Raw genomic sequence first — 20,401 nt, forward strand, 5'->3', positions numbered from 1 at the left:
CAAAGCTTTATTTTGTTAGTTAAGTTGAAATAAGAAGATGTAAAGACTTTTCTTCCTATTATTTACTAAAGACAATGGACAAATTTATCAGCAGACCTCAAAACAAAGCTGTCAAAACTGTGTGTGCTGATGTTTAAAAGGGCCATCAGCACCCCCACTGAAACGCTGCTCCAGCCAGAGGTCACAGTTAAGGTCATTGGCACCGTTTTATAAAGAGGCTCGTGTTGCAGCTGTCTGCACTGTCCCTGGCCTGAAGATAAATAGCAGACTTTAGTTTCCACTGCTACTGGTCTTTTAACCTTCAGTAAGAACAAATACTCAGTCTCAGCTCCCTCTATATTCTCCAACTTTATCTCCAAGGGCTACTGAGCTATTTCTTACCTATCGGCCACCCCAAAGAGTTCCCGGCCACTTTCATCTTTTAAGGGTCCCATGTACTATAAAATGTAGAAATGCCAACATGAGATTAGATCCATAGCAGTGTATTTTGAGTATTTATATTTAACAAATTAACACTTTTCACACAAACCAAAAATAAAAGGGATGACCAAATATATAGTGCATATTTAAATTTTTTTTAAAACTTAGAGCAAAAAATATATTGCTATTAACACTTCATCAAATACTTCCCCTCTTATCCCATTGCTCCTGCCACTTTCTGAAGCAGCTCTGGAAGTTCTCATGTGACTTCTGACTCTTTCCCAAAGTCAAAATGACCATGAAAGGTAGATGTTTTCAATCAATTCAGGACATTAAGGTAGCAAGGACAGAGCAACTACAGACCTAACGAAAGAGGACTTCCAGAACTGCTTTAGAAAGTGACAAGAATGGTGAGATAAATGTGTTCAAAGTGAGGAGGGGTATTTTGACAATATATCATCTTATAATAATTTTATTTATTATTATTATTTTATTATAACAATTTTTAAAAATTTGAACATTCACCATATTTATCATACCTCATCTCATTTGGAGTTGATCCAATGAAGATAACCCCAAAGTCTTCATTTGAGGTTCCTGATAAGACACAAGTTTGGGCCAGATAGCATGAGTTCTAGGGGTGATCTAGCCTGGTGACCCTGAGTGTGGGCCTTCTCAAGATAGCCTAGGAAGCAAGCTGATGGACACTGGGCAGGCAGAAGGGGAGGGTGGACAGAAAGGTTTCTAGAAACCTAATTTACTGTATGATATATGCATGCTCATGTTTATAATAGCACAATTCATAATAGCTAAATTTTGAAAACAGCCTACATGTCCATCAACAGATGAATAGATAAAGAAAATGTGATAGTTACATACAATGGAGTACTCTGCCATAAAGATAAACTTTAGTCATTTGTAAGAAAATGGATGCACCTTGAGACCATAACGTTAAGTAAAATAAGTCAGACACACAATCTTAAATATCACATGGTTTCCTCTTATATGAGAAATCCAAAATACAAATAAAGAGCAAAATAAAGGAGATAATAGGAAGTAAGGCGATAGATCTCTCTCAAAGAGGGAGGAGGGAAACAGAAGGGAAGAGAGGGAAAGAGGAAATAGAAAGAATTAAGATGTGTTATATACATGTACCAACTGCCCACAGGAATGAAATCATTATGGAATGCAAACATGTACTAATAAAAAGTAAAAACGAGAAAAAAGGAAACCTACTTCACAATAAATGTTCCTCCTTCTGAAGCCCATAATTAAATTTTCAAAATAATTGATTGATGATGCAATTTCCTCTGCATTCTAACACAATCCCTGGGACTCTTTAATTTCCAGGCCACTTCCTGGGTGCACCTCAGGTATCACTATGAGTTAGAGAGACTCTTCAAGCCATCTTACTGCTCACAGAAATTGTGCTTCTCTATGAAATTATGCTCATGGAATCAGTCAAAAAGAGATGAACACTGCAGGCCCTGTGCACTAGAAAAATGTAACTTTGGAGGTTTTCCTGTCCACTCCCTAGCTCCCTGGGATGATCCTATGAGACTTAGTTTCTTTTTAAAAGACTATTTGATAGATAAACAGGCTAAAGCCTGGACCACATTGCTCTGATAAGGGAAAAAAATAATCCATGTAACAAAAAATACATGGGAAAATGTTAACCCTCCTCAGTAATTAGAAAAACACTAACTAAAGCAACCTTAAAGTTACCTTTTGTAGGCAGAGAATTAACAAAAAGTTATTTTGATAGTAACATTCAATGCTATTATAAAACAGTTACTCTCATACAATGCTGGCAACATTGGGAACTGGCATAACCTTTCTGAATAATCAGTATGGCCATATACACTAGTAACAAAATGTTCATATTCCTTGAAACAGTAACTTTGCTTCTGAAAATTGTTGCAAGGATAATACAAGTAAAATTTGAAAATGATTGTAAGCACAAAATTGTTTATTACATCAGTGTCAAGATTTGTGCAAATCTGGAGTAGTCTCATTGTCTCTTAACTAAAGAAGAGTTAAGTGATTTATATTATTTCCACTACATAGCTATTTAATAGCCACTACAGACAATGATCATGTATAGTATAGATTAAATTTGAAAAAATGGACAAGATGACTTGGCGAAGTCATGCATTCTAATGACAATTCGTTCCAGTCTCAAGGCCTTTCTTTGCCTTCACTTTTCTGCATGGTGAGTCCTCCCAGATTGGGTATCTGCACCATTGGCTTCTCCACACGTAGGTCTTAACATAAATTTAATTTTCTCAGGAAAATTTTTCTGATCATCCTGCTAGGGAAGCCCCTCTCAGCCCCTCTCTATCCCATGGCCCATTTCCCTTTGTTGCTACAACACACACTGAGTACTCTTGCTTAGTGATTGGTTGGCTGGTGCATTAGCTGACACTCCCCTCCCAGGAAGGAAATCTCCCCCACTAGTTCCTACTCCAGCCCACTGCATGATCCTCAGCTATACGAGCACTAGGGCTCAGTTGGTCTTCAGAATACGACACCTGAGGGGCCGGGGATTTAGCTCAGTGGTTTTGTCACCTGCTTCGCAAGCGCAAGGACCTGAATTCAATCCCTGGTACCCAAAAAAAAGAATATGACACCTGAGTTCTGGTTCCTGCTTGAATCCATGGTCTCTTTCTTTTTATCATCAAACAGGGAAGCTACCTGACAGAAGCCACTGATCTGAGTACGTGGACATTGTGGTGGCTTATGTCTGTGCTATTTGTTTGCATTTTCTCCAAGTACTAGGGACTGGACCTAGGGCCTTTACACCAACCTGTATCTCCAGCTACCACCACCCGCATTTTTACATTTTTTATTTTGAGATAGGGTCCTGCTATGTCACTAAGTTGCCCAGGCTAAGCTGGAACTTCCCATCCTCCTGTGTCAGCCTCCTAGAGGGCTACGATTACATGTGTACACCATTACACCTGGTTTATTTACATTTTTTGTAAAGACCTTCAGGTCAGAGAGGCAGTTCTGATGGCAGGAATGTCAGGAGTCAAAGTGGTCTACTCTAGGAAGCTTTGTGAGCAAGCAACTCTCCTGACCTCTGGGAAGATGCCTTGTAGCACCAGGCAGACAACATGGGTGGCAGACCTGGCTGCTCCTGCCTGTTCAATCAGCTGAGTGCTCTGGCTGCTGCTATGGTGACCCCTCACCACCCAAACCTCACACATGTCAGGAATGGTCACCCTTTCCAACTTGGCCCACCTACCAAAGAAGAGTAGGGGACAGATCTGGAGTCATCCCAAGCTAGAAGGTTTGCCTGTACACAAACACTTCCTAATGTGGACCACCTTGACTCCCAAAATGCCCCCCAAAGGAGCCACCTCTCTGAGGGAAGGCCACTATAAAAATATAAACAGAGTCTACACATGAGGACCCACCCTCCCTTAGCAGGTCTTTGCATCTAAGAGCTCAGGTCTCATTGATAGAAGTGGGTTTGGGGACTGAGGTGCTCAATGCGGAGTATTTCCACCAGGCCGGGACTAAGGGGAATGACTTATGTAGAACCTTGGGTAGTTGAAGGATAACAAATCCCACTAGGGGTCACTGGAGAAATGCCAAGAAATCAAGTGGAAAGGGAGGGCCCTTTGTCTTGGGTTCCATCCACATCCAGGCGGTTTCATTGTCTGGAGCAGACTCTGCAGACATCAGACCCAGTAGAAGCTCAGTGCAGGTGCTCGTTTGCCAGGACCCCCACCACCACCACCACCATCATTTCCTTGGGGCTCTGATGCTGTTGTTTGAAACACATCAGATTTGGAATCTGACCCAGGACAGGAATCGTGACTCTGTACTGAGAGATCTAGAGCCATAGCTTTGAAGAATCAGGAAATAAGGGAGAGTTTCTTTGGACTCTGAGGCCAAAATGACAATTCAGACAGAGAAGGTGGTAGGTTCAGAGATTTTAGTTGCATTATAAAAAGCAGGAGTGCAATTGTCCTAGAAAACTACATCCCAGTACAAATACGCTCTCTCCTGCAGGAGTAAGACAAGAGCCATACACTGCTCCAAGCCTTCTTGCTGCCTCCTCTCTGACATAGCACCATCTTTGAGGTCAGAAAGTCCTCCTTGAGGTAATGAGACTCTGTTTCTCTCCAAGCTACCAGTGTAGTCTGGACAGACAAACATCAGGTCAGTAATGGTCCTTTCCAGATCTTCCATGGAGTCCAGGCTCCTGCACGGCCTGATGCCTATTGAACTGCTGTAATGTCCCTCTTTGAGTGTGTTGTGTGTGTGTGTGGTACTGGGATCATGAACTTGTGATCCTCCTGTCTCAGCATTCATAAGTAATTGGATTATAGATGTGTACCACCAGACCTGGCTAGCACTGTCCCTTTTGTGAGGTTGCAGAGTGAGCCCATTTACTAAACAAGAAAATAAAAACCCATCAGTGATGTTCCATGGGACTGTTCTTCCTGTCCCATTCCAGAGGAAAATTAAATTATGAATAATATGTCACTATCTGGGAGCTGTAGTAGTGAAATACTAGCAGCTACAGTTATAACTGTCAAAAATTTATCAACAGGTTATTATAGCACTAAAAACAGAGCACACATTCTCTTATTTGCCCTGCACCTGTCCTTACAGCTACATATTACCATGCCTGTTTCAATCAGAAAGTTTCAGTAGCCAGCTACAGGCCATGTGGTACTGGGAGGCCAGGCCACTTGGGGCTCTGTGGGCATCCTTGGGATTTGGCCCCAGCCCCTGGGAGGCTCTCATCTAATTGCTGTGCTGCCTTTTTCTCAACTCACCTGAGCAAAGTCCTGACTCAGGAAAGCAACTGGCCACACTAAACTGAAGAATTTTAAGAAATAAAAATGTAACTCAAGCAAATAAACATTCTTTATTCAAAAGTATCAAAAGTCAGCATATTTCGCTTATCGGCACTTCCAACATGCTTTAGTGTCAATTCTTGTACAAACCCAATTTTGCTGCTATGGCAAATTAAAAGTCCACAGTTAAATTTTTCCCCACCAGTTTAGATTTCTCTCTCTCTCCCTCCCTCCCTCTCTCCCTCCTGCCTCTCATTTCCTTCCCCTCGCTCCCTCTCTTTCTCTCTTCTTTCCTTCCTCCCTCTCTCCTTCCCTCTCCTCCACACCAGTGTGACCAAACATTTGTATTGGACTTTAGCAAAGCCCTGAACATTTGTAAAAATGTCAGTATGCAAGCCCAAGTGTTCTGCATTGATGTTTCATGGCAAAGTGGATACTTCTTGCCACATTTAATTCACTAATGTAGAAGCTGATAAAAGTTGATAATCAGAGCATTGAAAGATATTTCAAGGTTATTTTAAATAGAGCGAGTAGTAAAAGCCCTGAAGGTTTCAACTCTGTCCCTTTTACAGCAGTTAACTCACTTCAACACTGCAGATTGCTTTGATTTGTTCATTAAATATATTATTTTTGCATTAATTGAGCTCATTTGATGAGAGATACTCCTACTCTGTAAAATTTCCAGCTAGTGGCTTGGAAATCTATTTGAATTCTTCCCCCAAAATTCAGATTTTAGAACTTTCAAAGGGTAGATTCTTTAGGCAAGCTGAGAAATATCCCAAATACCCAACGAACCTCTGATCTGCAGAAATGGTGTGACTATACGATGAGTTTTTTTCATTGTAAGCACAATTAGTGAGTTTATCTGTTTAATCATTTTTTTTCAATAGAGCAAAGAATACATCAAGGCCATAAAAGTCTTACATGGCAGCTCTATACCCTGCTGGGCAGGCTCATCATCTGTAACAATGTAGCTATCCTGTGCTCTGGTGCTAGATACAAAGGCTTGCAAGTTGAGTTCCTAATTACTATACATAGATGAAAGTTCTACAAAGACAATCTGAGAAATGCCTTTTCCCACAATCTACTGTGTTAGCTGATAATAGTTGTTAAGAACCTGAGATTTCTTTTTTTTTTTTCTTTTTGTGTTTCAATTATAAAAAACAGCCAGGGTTGAAAATGGGTTGTATCTGTTATCGATGTTTCCTGGAAATGGAAAATGGCGATGCCAGTTGTGATTCTGCCTCATTGAAACAGTTCTCAGCATCAGTCTAGAAGTAGTTAAAATTATTTCCAAGAGGCTTGCGTCACTCTTTTTTTCTCTCTCTCTTTAGAGTTGCATGTATTTTTTTAATTCATTAAGTTTATTGGTACATTTTAGGTATACAATATGATGACATTCATCATCACTGGAAATTTACATAATCTGTCTTGGTTCTTATTTATTTCCCCATTCCCTGCCCTCCCTCCCTTCAACCCCTCCACCCCTCCCTATTTACAAAGACTTTGTTTCCTTTTTCCCCTTTTCTCATATTTATTCCATTCCCTTCTTTCCTTTCCCCCACCCTTCCCACTTCCCCTTCCCCTTTGGACCTTTTCTTCCTATTTCAAATGATCTATTATACATTTTGATCCTTATTTACACTTTCACTTTCTCACACCAGAGAAACTATTGCATCACTCTTGAAAGCAGCAATCAGTAGTTCCTTCCCAATCAAAATCTCTTATTTTCCTCTTTCATTAGCTGGTTGAAAATGATCATGTAGCTATGGATGAAATTATATTAAAGAAATTTAAATATTAACTGAAAGCTCTATAAAAAGCCAATGTTTTCTTCTTCATAGAACAAAGGCTGCTAATAAAGCACATAGAATAATCTGATTTTCCACTTTAAAAAAGGAAAGTATTTTTCCTCACATTTAAGGGTGATCCATGCATATCCCCAACCCCACCGGCCTAATAAAGAAAGGGAAGCTTCAACTTTGCTTCATGACCTCTCTCAATATTTGTGACTTGAATTTGGCTTTCATTTTTGTTTACTAAAGATGTAGAAAGACCATTCAGATATTTGTAAGCATCCTACTTTATACCTTCTCTCCCTATTCTTACTATCCTGAAGTTGTAGGTCATGCAGCACTTCTGGTTCTCCAGCATCAGAATAGATGACCCCTACCTCTACCACCAAGCAGCAATGATATCCTTGGATAGTGAATCTCAGACTCTTTCCTCTCTCATATACATTGGCTCTACAAATTCCTCATCTGTAGACTACATGACTAATACATACTAGATCTAGAAATAAACCATAATAAATGCTCATAAGGATAGGAAGAACAAAATGTGAAATTAATCCTAAATTTTCCCCATACCTACCATATATCTATGACACTGAAAGGAAGAAAAGTCCTTGAAATTAGTCAGCTCTAGTCTTTTTGTTTCTCCATATATCTCTGTGAATGATGACATCATTTAAGGACTCACTGAAGTAAAGAGAGCCTGATAGTCTATACTGTGAAATCTAGGGACCAGATGCTAGTTGAGCACATGTAGCAAGTACCATGTCTCCTGACACTTACTCACTTGGAACCTCTGCTGACAATAGCCCTTCTCTTGCTGGATGTGTGTGTGTGTGGGAGGGGTGTTCTATAGCCAGGAAGGCAAACACTTGTGTTGACACATGACACTCAGGCCCCTCTTTCCAGACCTTCCCCACCCTTCTTGTATTTCAGCAGGATTCTGCCTCAGTCCCTCTTCTTCAGGATCCCAGTGTCCCCAGATCCTTGTTTCACTTTTCTAAGTGATCTCGCTTCTTAGTTTTTCTCTGTGAAGGGCAGTAATAGTAGCATTTAGCTCCTACTGCTATTCTTCATTTTAAATGACCTAATCTGTGTAAGTGACATTATGTTTTCATTGGTGTTACTCCATCATGAGATAAAACAGCAGGGAGTAGATCTGAGAGAGACAACTCAGAGCTCTCTGCTCCTTTCTGACACAATCTGCTCATTGAATCATGTTGACCAACAAGAAAAGAGGTAAGTTTTCACTATATAAGCTTGAATTCAGCTCAACTCACTGTTGGCTGAATTTATGCTTATATTTATCCTATAAAGGGATAATTCAGTGAACCCACCTGTTTCTCCATGTAACATCCATGTCAAAATAGTCATGAATCAGAGAAAACTCTAACTTGTCTTTTATATAGTCTTGACCAAACCATTGTCAATTAGACATATAAAAAAAATCAGCCCACACACTATTCTAAAGAATCAAAAGCTATATAGACTAATTGAAATAACAGAATGGGATAACAGTTGGTTGTGTGTCAACAAATAATTTGAGTTTTTGACAGTGTTCTCTTCCTTAACTAGAATTAATTTTATAAACATTTGGTCCTTTTTGGTTTTCTTAGAACTCAATTCAAAAATTGACTTTGATGCTTACTTGATTTGTGGCTTAGTTTGAACAATTTTGCAGCTGCTTTGTGATCATCTTTTCAGTTGATACACAAGCCATTCATTGAACAACAATCATTTCCAAATATTTGTTCCAAAGTTAGGTGGAGATATTATAAGAAGTGATATCAGGAAGGAAAGGACACATACATCAACCAAAGCTTAGTTTATTTTATATACTGAGGCAGTGACTGGGGTTCAGATAAAGTGAACAACCTGTCCAAGGGAAAACAGCTACTAGTTAGAGAAAAACTATATGCTGGGTTATTCTCCTTCAGTCAGTGCACTTTCCACTACACCACAGTTCTCCAATCAGTATTGGTGTTGGCTTCTTAGAGAAATAAGCCTATTACAATTGTCTAGGAATTGTCATGGTCTAGCAGGGAGAAATTTAGATATTGAATTGGCGGTGGGGCCAAGATGCATGACATCTTCAGTTCCAGAGATGACCAATGACCCCACTGAGGAGCTGTAGATGACTCCTGGAGCTTCCACTGAGGTGATGGCTCGGCAGCTCCCTGCTTCAGTCCCCCAGCTGCAGTGTCAAAAGAAAGGAGAGTGAGACATCCAGCTGGGAACCCAGGGCTTGCTTCAAAGCTTTCATCTTCAGAGGAAAGAAGTCTTGTGAATTTCATTAATGTCAACAAGATCTGAGGAGATTTGAACTATTTAAGTCCCTGGGCATCCCTAGCATGCCAGATGCTATGGTTGTTTTAAGTTTGGGGTTGCAACTTTGATTCACACACCCATGAACCAAGACTTTGGAAATATCTGTGGTAAGGTCATCCTTCCATGCTGGAAGATAGTACAGAGTTAGCCAAGGAAGCAGAGGCTAAGCATGGCCCCAAAACAGGGACACCCAGAATTCCCAGTGAGGTGGCACATGCTATGATTCAGTTCCCTCAAAGTAAAAGCAAAGCTAAGAAAATGAAAAGAAATATTTAGGATTCTAAAAGCAGCTGTCCTCGTAATATTTACCCCCAAGTCTCCTTCTCTTACCCATCGTAGAAAAATGAACTTCATCACATCCCCTCCCACTTCCCTTCCTTCTCCATCCCCTCACCTCCAGCAAAGGTCAGACTGGAATTCACAGTTGTTTCCCCTGTGATCACCCCAACTTCCTGGAAAAAAACCCTTTTATTCTAGAATACCTAAAATTAGTTCTATAAAGTGAATCCAACTCCAAGTAACAGCTATTTATGGCAAAACAGATGTTGACATTTTAGGTATTAGAGTTGAAACTACCTTAAAGATAAACATATCCATGTCCCTCTTTCTCCCCTTTCTTAATTCAAATTAAAAAGAAAAACATCAAAAACAACCATTTCTAAACTTGTAAACATTGTTCTTTTAATGAAATTTTTTAAATGAAAAAAATTTTCCTTTGAATAAATTTCTTTTGAAAAACTTTAGTTTTATTGCACTAAAACTGATATATCTGCTTAAATATCAGTTCATACAAACAGGAAATTGCTGTTCTGGCCATCTCAATTATCTGGCAGCAAAATCCACTAAACCCAAAGGGAAAATGCATTTAGAGTCAATCATCCAACACAAACTGTGTGATGGTTCTTTCACCAAGAAACATCCCCTAATGGTGACTTTCGCAGTAGGCTGTTCCTGCACACACTTGCCAAGACCTGAACCAGGGCTGAGTCTCCCTCTGTGCCACAGCAATGACATCACTACCACCCAATGGGAAGCAGGAGAGTTAGCTGTGACTGATGCCATCAAAGGCATCACAGGTCTCAACAGGTAAAAGTCCTTCCAGTGAGGCTTTAGAGCTCTTGAAACTTGAAACATTTTTGTTCAGCCTTTGAGAATCAAAAAAAAAAAGTCTTTCTGATCCAGAAATGATGCTTTTCTTGTGTTAACACTTTTTCTCCAGTGCTCTGTGCTGGCTCAGGGTCTTACCTGGCCCCACGAGCAAGCACCAGGGTCCTGGTGCTCAGGCGGTGCCCTGAGTACCCCATACATGCCCATCAGTGGGAACAGTATGGCAAGTGCTTTTGCAGTTTGCTTCATATCCATGAACACTCAAAGCTTCAGTCTGGACTTGGGCTGGTCTCACCAGCAAGAATTGTATATGCAAAGTGGCTATGATGACAACACGCACTCCACACACAGAGGGCCAGAGAAGCAGCAGTAGAGCAAGGAGGGTGCCGCTAAACCATCATGCCTCTGCAGCAATTTATTTCAAAGCCTCAGCTTTACAACTGCAATTCAGCCTCAGGTGTGCTGAGAATTGGCTTGCCCTGTATACCCAGGACTGCCCAAGGCTAAGGGCAGTGCTGTTCTGTCTGCTTACTCATCCTTCTAGTCCTCTGAGACAGGTCCTAATTTCAACAGTTATTTAAAGCACCAATGTGTGTTCAAGAGCCAACGTGAACTGTTTCTTTATGGAATTTTGTGAGGTTAGAGGTCTGGAAGTTGTAAGACTAGAAGTTAGTGTGCAGTGTGAGAAAAGACTGGTCAGGAAACTCTGGACCTGGTCTGAGTCACTCCCCATCATTCCCTGGCCACTCAGGTGGTTCTAGTATTATTTAAGAACATTGGGTGCATTGACTTCTGAAAGCCTCAGATCCTCTGGCCATTCCAGGCATGCATGACAGGGGAGCTGGACAGGGATGTTCTGCCTATGGACTCAGTGACACTGTTCTCCTGCTGTAACCTTGCCTTTCCCAGAGAGTGCCACACTGCCTCTGCCAGGACATTGTCCAGACTAACAGAGTGCTTCTTCCTTCAGATCAGGCCTATTTATTTCCTTAGTCAATGCCAGAAAGTCCAGATAAATTGCATAAATTACCTCACCTGTTAGGTATCAAATAAATAATACCTCCCAGGGAACAGCCACACATTCTTTACTGCTTTTCCTGTCTCTTACACAAGAGTCTTGAGCTCTGACTAAAGCAAGTGGGTCAGAGATCTCTCAAGGCACAGGGCCCCATGCCTAGGGCCACACCACACCAAGGGCATATGGCAGGGAGGCTGTGGAGCCTGTTGTACATACACCTCTCCGTTCTCCACAATGGGCCCAAACTTCACTGCACTTCACGGGGAGGTGGTTAAATAGGCAGCCTGCACTAGCTGGTGAGCTCCCCAAAGCAAGGGCCTTTGTGTTTCCTGTATCCGATTACCCTCAGGGCTTGCAGTGTTCCCTCTTCAGAGAGAGAACCCAGGAACAGTAGCTGCTGTCCTTCTCACTGCCAGGGGCATTCTTCCCAAGCTTCCTTACCTACCGTAGTTCAGGCTTGGAAAGATCCTACTTAGAAAGATCCTACTTTAACCACCAGAATTGTCCTTCCTTTCTAGCTTTGCTCCCTGGGCCTTTAGTATTTTTCTCTTTTTTCCTGTGATAGTAGTAACTAAAGAAAGGGAAAGAATGAAGCTTCTATACAGAGTAGAAATTGAAAGCACAGGAGAAAATATTTCATCAAAATCTTACATAAACCCAGGCCACTCTTGGCCCCTGCCCTCTGAGTGGCAGGTATCTGTGTGAAATGCAAATGTGTCTTTTGTAACTGCCCTTTCCGGTGGCCTTGTGGTCAAGGTGTTATGATAGTCTCTTCATAGCCATAAGGTGGGTTCATGCACCAGGAAGATGCCATCAGTGGACAGGGACTGGGACACATACATATGTCCCCATTCTGACTCAAATGACATCCAAAAGAAACTGTTAGGCCAGTTTTTAAAAGTTTAGAGACAAATAATTTGCATATTTTTAATGCTTAAACATATTGCTTAAGAAAATTCAGTGTTCAGAGTGGTAAATGCACTTAAAATAACTTTTAACCAGGAACCACTTTCAGGCAGTTTTTGCAATGCCTCCCGCTTACGAGAATCTCTCAGAACAGGCACTAGATCCCTTGTTCTATCCTGTTTATATAGCGTACTTTTAGAAGTGCAAAGTCTGGTTTAAGCCCTTATATATCCCTATTTGTTTGGCTATAAATAAAACATATCTTTTCCATCATCAATGTATTTTCCTAGCTGCTAAACATAAAATAGACTCCTAGCTTCCCAAATTGAAATGTCATCGTCCTGATCAGAATTGACAATTGTAAATAACCATCTGGTTGTTTTTTTTAAAGTGTCCTATTCTCACAAACATATTTTCCAACAGCGTCATATGCATTTAAAATGGTGAGCTCAAACTAATCGCCTCAATTTCAGGTTCTCAAAGAAACTGACAGTATCACAGATTCTGAAATGGAGATCCCATTACTTACCTGCCTCTCGACATAGTTTGACACTAAACTGTGCAGTGTCATTGTTACAGCATACAAAATAAGAGATGCGCTTTTTTTTTTTTTTTTGGTCTTTTTTCTGCCCCAATGATACACATTCTGCAACCACAAAATATTCCAACTCCAACTCACTTTTTGAATAAGCAACTTCTGTTCTGTTCTCTTATCATTTGGGTTTCCACACTGTTGAGAAACAAAAAAGCTACATAGTTTATTTACTCCTACAGTTAAATGTATTTTAAAAAGTAAGAACAAGAAATAAAGTGTTGCTTGTCATTACTGCTATCTGGGAGGCAGGGTGTGTTAGGCTTTCCATTGTGTGTGGACTTTCCACACCCCCTTGGCTCCCATCAGGAAACTATGTTTGTCCTGTGATCTATTCAGTTCTTGACCTTTTGACTGATATGCCAACAAAAGGCACCATTTACTAGTGGTTAATATACAGATCTTTGTCCATAAGGAACTGGATCAAGGCTGTCACAACTCTGTCTCATCCCCATTATATTTTCCATGTGCCCTTGGGGGGTGCACTCTAGGCTCCGCTATACAAACAGACCCCGCCACATTCTCCTCCAGTGCCCCAAAGACCTCAAGCAGCAGTTTATCAGGAGCGTAACTTGGGGGGTGGGGGAGAACCTAAAGGTCAGCCAAAACCTCCTGGGACCTTCTTCCCCCTCCAAGTAGAATCTTGGGACATTGCTGTGTTTCTTACAGATACATTCTCCATTATCCACCTCCATTGTCACACAATGTCAGCGTTCTCCTTCCTGGGCCTTTGCCTTGACTCCTTTGTTGCTTTTGGGGTTTTTTTTGTTTGTTTCTTTTTGTTTGTTTGTTTTGTTGTTGTTATTGTTGCTACTGAGATTGAATTGAGGGCCTTCACACTGATCTACATTCCCAGCCCTTTTCTAAATATTTTGAGAGAAAATATGCTGCTGAAGAAAAAAAAAATATATGTTGCTGAGTTGCCCAGACTGGGTTTGAACTTTAGATCTCCTGCCTCAGCCTCCTGCCTTTGTTGCTTTTTGTCCTGGCCCCTTCAGATTTTCTTCCTTAATATTTTTTCTCACACCTGTAACCAAGAACAACCACATTCACCCTGTCAAACCCAATCTTCCCCTTTCTTCTCTCTAAATTCAACTCAGAGACCCTGTCCTTTTGCACAGCTCCCCATGAGGAATCACAACCCTGTGTCCTTCCTAACTGCACCCCTCTTTTCTCAGGCCAGCACATCAATCTTTCAAAAAAGCCTGTTTAAACCAGGTATGGTGCCACATGTCTATAATCCCAGCACTTGGAAGGCTGTCTCTGTGAGTTTGAGGACGGCCTGGGCTACATAATGAGTTTAAGGCCAGCCTGAACTACATAGCAAGACCCTGCTTCAAAAAAATAAAAAATAAAAAATAAATAAGCCTGTTTACTTCAAATGTGCATTTGTCTATGTTTTTTAAAAAGTATATCTGTCATTTTGCTCAAAAACAATAGGGCAAGACCCCTTTTTCAAAAATCCTATCTCTTATTTGTTCCATATTATAAACATTTTAAGCCATATAAGTTTATTTTCATGAAAAATTAATATACTTCACAGCTGTATGTCTCAAAATATATATATTTTTAAATCAATAATGTTTCTTCCTGCCTTCACCACTACCAATAGAAACTAATTGAGACACTTTTGCTGTTAGAAGACAGGGATGTTTGTCTAAGAAGTTTCTGGAAAAATCAAGCAAAAGAACTGCTTGTCTATGATGTATGTGATTTTAATTTGCTATATTTATTCTGGTCTGAATCACTCCCCAGTCTTTTTGAAATGTCCCAAACAACTGAGGATATTTTGTTTGAATACCATTTTAAACTCTAATTTAGATAAATACTTTAGGGCCATATTTGAAATACATGTGAACCAAGACCTCCCTCCTGTGAGATGCAGGTTTCCATGTTCCGCTGTGGTTCCTTGCAAACTGAAGTGAGTGCACATCCTTGCCCCTGGCTCCTCCCAGCCTGCTCTGCTGTCCTGTGCTTTCTTCCTTCACAGATGAAGGGGGAAATGGGACAATAATGATGTACCTGTGGAGGGAGTGATATCATCAGAGATGTGAAAAGATGTAGAGAAAGCATGGAATGACTATGTATGGAGGGAAAAAATGTAGAATTTGTGAAGTTTGGATGAAAGCAAAGGGGTTTGGGTTTTGTTCAACCCCAACAGTCACAGTAATTCCTCTGGACTCTCCAAGTCCAGGTGCAATCAGGGATCTCTCATCCAAATGATTTGACATTGACTTTGCAGAGTAGAGTAGAGGATCTTGGATACAGGTTCCTGAAGTCTTCCCAGGCCACTTTAGGACTTCTCTCGAAGCATCTCAAGGCAGCCACAGAGGTTGCTCCAAGCTCTGGGTGGCTGGGCCTCTACTGGGGTCACCCCACTGTGGCTGACCTGCCTCCCTAGGCTTGGAGATCCTAAAACTGGTAGCAACACCAATTCCCCAGGAAGCCACACCTACCAACAGTCATGCAAAGGTTCAGTGGTTATTCATGTGTGGCCATGGCAGAGAGAGCACTTTCCTTCCACTCTCATACCCCATCAAGATAATTGCAGATAGCCAAATGCTTGGATCACTGATAACAGAATAAAATTTTACCATGTAAACAGCAAAGACACAGGGATGGGTTAAGTCTCTCATTTCAAAATATATCTATTTTAAACTACATGGGACCAGCTACCCGCTCTGATGATAGACTGTTCCTTCTAAATATGCCATGCTGTGATTGTGGAAAACTCCAGGCCCAAGAGAACGCTCTGTGCAGTAGTAAGATGGAGAGGAGAACCCCTGCCTTGAAATATCTTCTAACTGTGATGAATTTACCGTCATTTACTCTGTTGGGTTTTTTTCTTTATTTTAGATTAATTTTCATCAGTTCCATGCTGGGATTTGATATTTTTGTGTAGTTTTCACCAGTCCTAAGTCTCAGCAAGATCCTGTGAAAACATTAAACGATTGTGCTTCTTAACAAGCATTCAGAGAAAATGCCTAGACAGGTGTGTAGGGCTTTGGGAGAAACTGCAGAGAAATAACTGGCTTCTTTGTGTGTTTGCATGACTCAGTCAACTCCGGAGATGGCATCGACTACAGCCAGCAGAAGAGGGAGAACATCGGGGACTTGATCCAGGAGACACTGGAAGCCTTCGAGCGCTATGGAGGGGAGGATGCCTTTATCAACATCAAGTACATGGTGCCCACCTACGAGTCGTGCTTGCTGAACTGATGGGCAGCAGCTGCAGTAGGAGGAAGGCTTCTCTTGGTGCCATGGTCATCTGTCTCTGCTGCATCTAGCATCTCATTATTTGTGACTTCTACAGCTTTCTTTCTACAGCTGCTAGAAAAGTGGCTTCTGAGCCATTGGACTGTTAGCCCTTTTGAGAGCAAGCTTTCCAATACATAAATAGTGCCTGTTTCTTAGATTACAATAGTGTACTGTGCTTATTTGTTCTATGAGAAGAATTGCTTCTTTATACAGCTTGGTTGGAGGCAGGAGTTCGAGTTAAACCTTCAGTTGTATAGACAATCAAACTATAATTTTCATACGCAATTCAGCATTTGCTGTGCTGTGTCTGCCTGCCCTGAGGGTGATGTCAGAGGCTGTAAGGGAAGAGTTTGTGCTGACTGCTTAATAGGTGTTTGTCATGGAAGAGAAGCAGCAGTTCAGCAGTGCCTCTCTAGCAGCTGTGCGGAATAATGTGCTTTGACATTCAATAAAATTGTTGAATCTATATTCCAATTACAGCAGGAAATTTTTGTAGCCCGTTATAACCTGAGCTATAAATGTAATTAATGCTTCTAGCCTACCAATGATCTGGGCTTCAAGACCTTTCCAGTTTATATTTGGGTGCAGGTGGGGAGGCTGAGAGAGGATGGGATATAGGTAGGAAATATAACTTCGCAAACATGGTTTTAAACAAAAAGCTAGCTTGAATCCTTGTCCTGCCATATTATGACCTACCACAGCCCAGGACCAGGTGCGTTATTAACAAAATGTTACCCAGCAGTTTGTTCAAAGATTTTCATCAGTCTTGAAAATGGCTCATATACAACTTAATGATGACCACTATCATAGTTTTCATTGGCAGCTCTTTCACCTCTTTGCTTCCTCCTACTAACTGGATGGTTCTCATAGCACCACTCATTGGGTCTAGTGGCAAGCAGTACTTTAGAATTTTATTGAAACTGAAAAAAAAGACAAAACATGTATTTTTTCACTAAAAAGAAACAAGTGCTCAAAAAGAAGACTAACTATAAGGTGCCCAGCCTTAGACAACAGTTATTCAGGCATGTCAGGACAGGAGCTTGGGGCACTTGAAACGCAGCCCAGAAAACTTCATAAAGGCAGAATACTGACTTTGCACACCTGAGAGATGCTATAAATGCCCAGAAATGTGTGGCCTCAAGTATCTCATTTCCATAGCAAAGTACAGTTTCTACATAAACATGAAGAAATGAAATGCCTTCCTCCATTTATTAAGCATTGGCCTTGATGTTATTGTAACTAATTATTTAAGGCACTGGTTTCCAATGGCAAAGCTCTATTTTGTGAGCTACTTCAACATTCATTTTCCCTCATTAGTGGCCTAGCATGTGAATTGTAGTGTCTAGATGTGACCACCCAGCTCCTGTGAGCACTTTCAGGGTCCACGTAAAAGCATGATCAGATAGGCCAAACAAGCTTCCATTTGTAATAGTTGGAGAAGATGTAGCTGGACTAGACATCAACAGATTAAGGTGGAGTTTTCTCTAAATGATGTCCACTCATCTTTATCTGCTGTAGTCCTAGCATTTTTGATATGATCAAAAAGGACACCAAAGTCCCTGATATTGTTGGTTAGACTGCAGTTTTTTGGTACCTTTGAAAGTCTGTACTAGAATGGCCCCCACAGGGCTCTGTTAGCACACACAGAGGCAGGCCTGGCCCCTCGCTGTCTGTCACACATATGCACACCTGGGGTGAAGCAAAAAGGCCCAACCAAAAGCCCTAACTTTGGCCTCGACTTAAAGCACCAAGCTGCATTCACCATTCTGTCACTCAGCTGAGCCAACTTGGACAAATTAACCTCTCTGTGACATGGCAATTACCCTGGCCTGCAGGAATCCTATAAGCATCAGAGGTAATGTGTGTAAAGTGTCAGCATAGTTTCTGATACTCATTGAACTTTTATGTCAAAGAGAAATAGCACCCTGAGAAAGGAATATAAATTTGAAGGCACCAGCCATGTCTGATGAAGCCCCCATGGGCCAGGGTGTGGTCTCCGGCCCCCTCACAGGCCCAGGTGAGGACACCTAGACTTTCACAGCCACCTGCCCTCTCGGAAGCCACCTCCATGGCACATTTCCATGGCTTCCTCTGTCCTGTGCCAGGACATCATGTGAATTTTATGGTCTGATTGTATAGGGGAAACATCAGGCTGAAGTATAGAGATTAAAAACTGTGAAATGGCTTCATGCTTGGAAAATATTATCGTCGAAACAGAAGATCTTCTAAACAAACAAGCAACCCCTTGTGTCCTCCTGGGGTTTGCTTATATGTGGTCAAGGAGAATGTTCCTCGAAGGTCAAGGGAGGTATAACTTAGAGAAGCAGAGGTGGAGGAATTCTAAGTCTGGGTACTCAATACATCTCTTACTTCTTTTGGCTATTTTGAAATGTGTATCACTAGTTCTTTGCAAAGCAAAATCTAGACAAAATGCAAAGACAGGTGCTACAGAAGCAACACTGGGGAAACGCCCTAAACACTTTCCAAGTACACAGTTCTACTCTCCCATGGGAGTCAAATTGAAGTCAGGAAGGCTCAAATGCTTTCTGAACAGTTACAACCATGAAAACTCCCCTTTTCTAGAAATGGGACCATTCACCAAAACTAGTCCAAAATGTGACTCTATGCAAAGGAGGCTTTGCCTTCAGCAAACAAATGCTTTCTAGCCAATTTCCCACCCAACCAGTCAAGTTGAGTCCATGGCACAGCAGGTGGGAAGGCTTCCATTGCTCAGTGCACTGGCCCTCCGGTCTGTGCTAGAGAGGTAACCGGGGTGATAAACACTCTCCTTGCTCCACCATTTCCACCCTAATATCCCATCAGGGCCTGATAGGTGCCCACAAAACACTGTAGCTTTTCCAGGCCCAACAAAAAGGGTTTTTCCAAGCATAGCAACGCTATTTCTTGTAAAATAACATATCTGAAGTGAGTGGAGCTTTCTGGTTACCGTGTGTACTAGACCTGGCATTTCTTTGCTTTTCGAGGAAGCTGAGGATGGTGTCCTCCCATGTTCTGAGGGGAAACAGCCATTCTGAAATAGGCACTACTACCCATTGTACCAGGATTATTTGTAACCATGATGTTTTATCACAAAAGACAGTATAAACATTCTCTCTGCCCTGCAGTGGGTAAAAATATATATATATACAAGTATACCTGGCTTAATCAAGAGCACTTTCCACCAGGAAAATATATCTTGGTGTTGAATCTGATTCTAAAAATATCTCCCATTACCCAGTGTCTTTTTCAGTCTTGAGCGTGTGAACGTGTACACCCTGGGTGGAAATGGGAGGCTCACGCTTGGCTCTGTGTCTCAGAAACCCCGACTGACAATAGTCTGCCCCTCTAGTTCAGGGACTACCCACAAACACTAAAGAGAAGTGCAATGGCTGCAGAAAGAAGCGTGCCCCAGAGCGTCTCTCCTGAGTCGCCCTGGTGAGAAGTGATTTTATCATTTTTGCTCAGTCTCAAGTCCCAGTACTGATGTAGCTTGGTTCTTCATGCAGGCTGGCAATTAGCCAACTCTCGTCTCAGTAGTTAATGGCCTGGACAGATGTGTGATGGAAAGTACTCTTTGCACACTGCCTCATTTGCATTTCTCTGTTTCAAGGGTCGGTTTTTGTTTCCCCAGTGGGAATATTTTTAAGGTACTTGGATTCTTTATTCATTTTTAGTTTGCCAAGTTTCTGTAAATTTAAATCTGGGTAAAAGGACTTGTTCCCTTCCTAGGCTTGATAAGCAAATATTGCTTAGTCTTGCCTTAGAAATCCATTGTAAACTATGCACCCTCTACCCAGATAAGTGCACATATCATTCGGGGGGTTGACAGTCATTTCAGGGCATTTTCAGATGTTCCAATTCCAATCCATGCACCAAGGGACCCAAGTTTGGAGCTCTTGTTTTGGAGTTTGCCATTTTTTCCCATTTAAGTCCCTTTATTGCATTCATAAAGAATATAGAGATATTTAAACTTTGACAATAATTTAAACTTGTACATTCAAGTTTGATTTGCTTTTTAATGTATTTATAGATATAAAATTAGGCCTCTAACAGTGATAGGAACAGGTACATTGCTGCCACCAAATAATTTTTTTAAAAAATAACATAAGAAGGCTGGGGATTTAGCTCAGTGGTGCTGTCTCCTGCCTCAAAAGTGCGGGGTACC

At 41.3% G+C, this 20,401-nt stretch overlaps 2 long non-coding RNA genes across 3 annotated transcripts in view; one reads left to right on the top strand and one right to left on the bottom strand.

Moving 5' to 3' along the window:
- LOC147824917 (uncharacterized) overlaps positions 1–16,702 on the top strand; it is a 58,428-nt gene extending 41,726 nt beyond the window's left edge. Inside the window, exon 2 of the long non-coding RNA XR_015441616.1 lies at positions 16,037–16,702. This is a non-coding gene — a long non-coding RNA (uncharacterized LOC147824917). The remainder of the gene's footprint in view (positions 1–16,036) is intronic.
- The window catches only part of LOC147824916 (uncharacterized), a 187,405-nt gene that overhangs the window by 110,031 nt on the left and 56,973 nt on the right, over positions 1–20,401 (bottom strand). For both annotated transcript variants that reach the window (XR_015441615.1, XR_015441614.1), the window contains 3 exons: positions 13,066–13,116; positions 1,657–9,221; positions 960–1,017 (listed from right to left, as the gene is read on the bottom strand). This is a non-coding gene — a long non-coding RNA (uncharacterized LOC147824916). The remainder of the gene's footprint in view (positions 1–959; positions 1,018–1,656; positions 9,222–13,065; positions 13,117–20,401) is intronic.

The sequence above is a fragment of the Heterocephalus glaber genome, unplaced genomic scaffold, assembly GCF_053883595.1.
Source record: "Heterocephalus glaber isolate CG9 unplaced genomic scaffold, H.glaber_assembly_v1.0 deba00001524, whole genome shotgun sequence".
NCBI lineage: Eukaryota > Metazoa > Chordata > Mammalia > Rodentia > Bathyergidae > Heterocephalus > Heterocephalus glaber.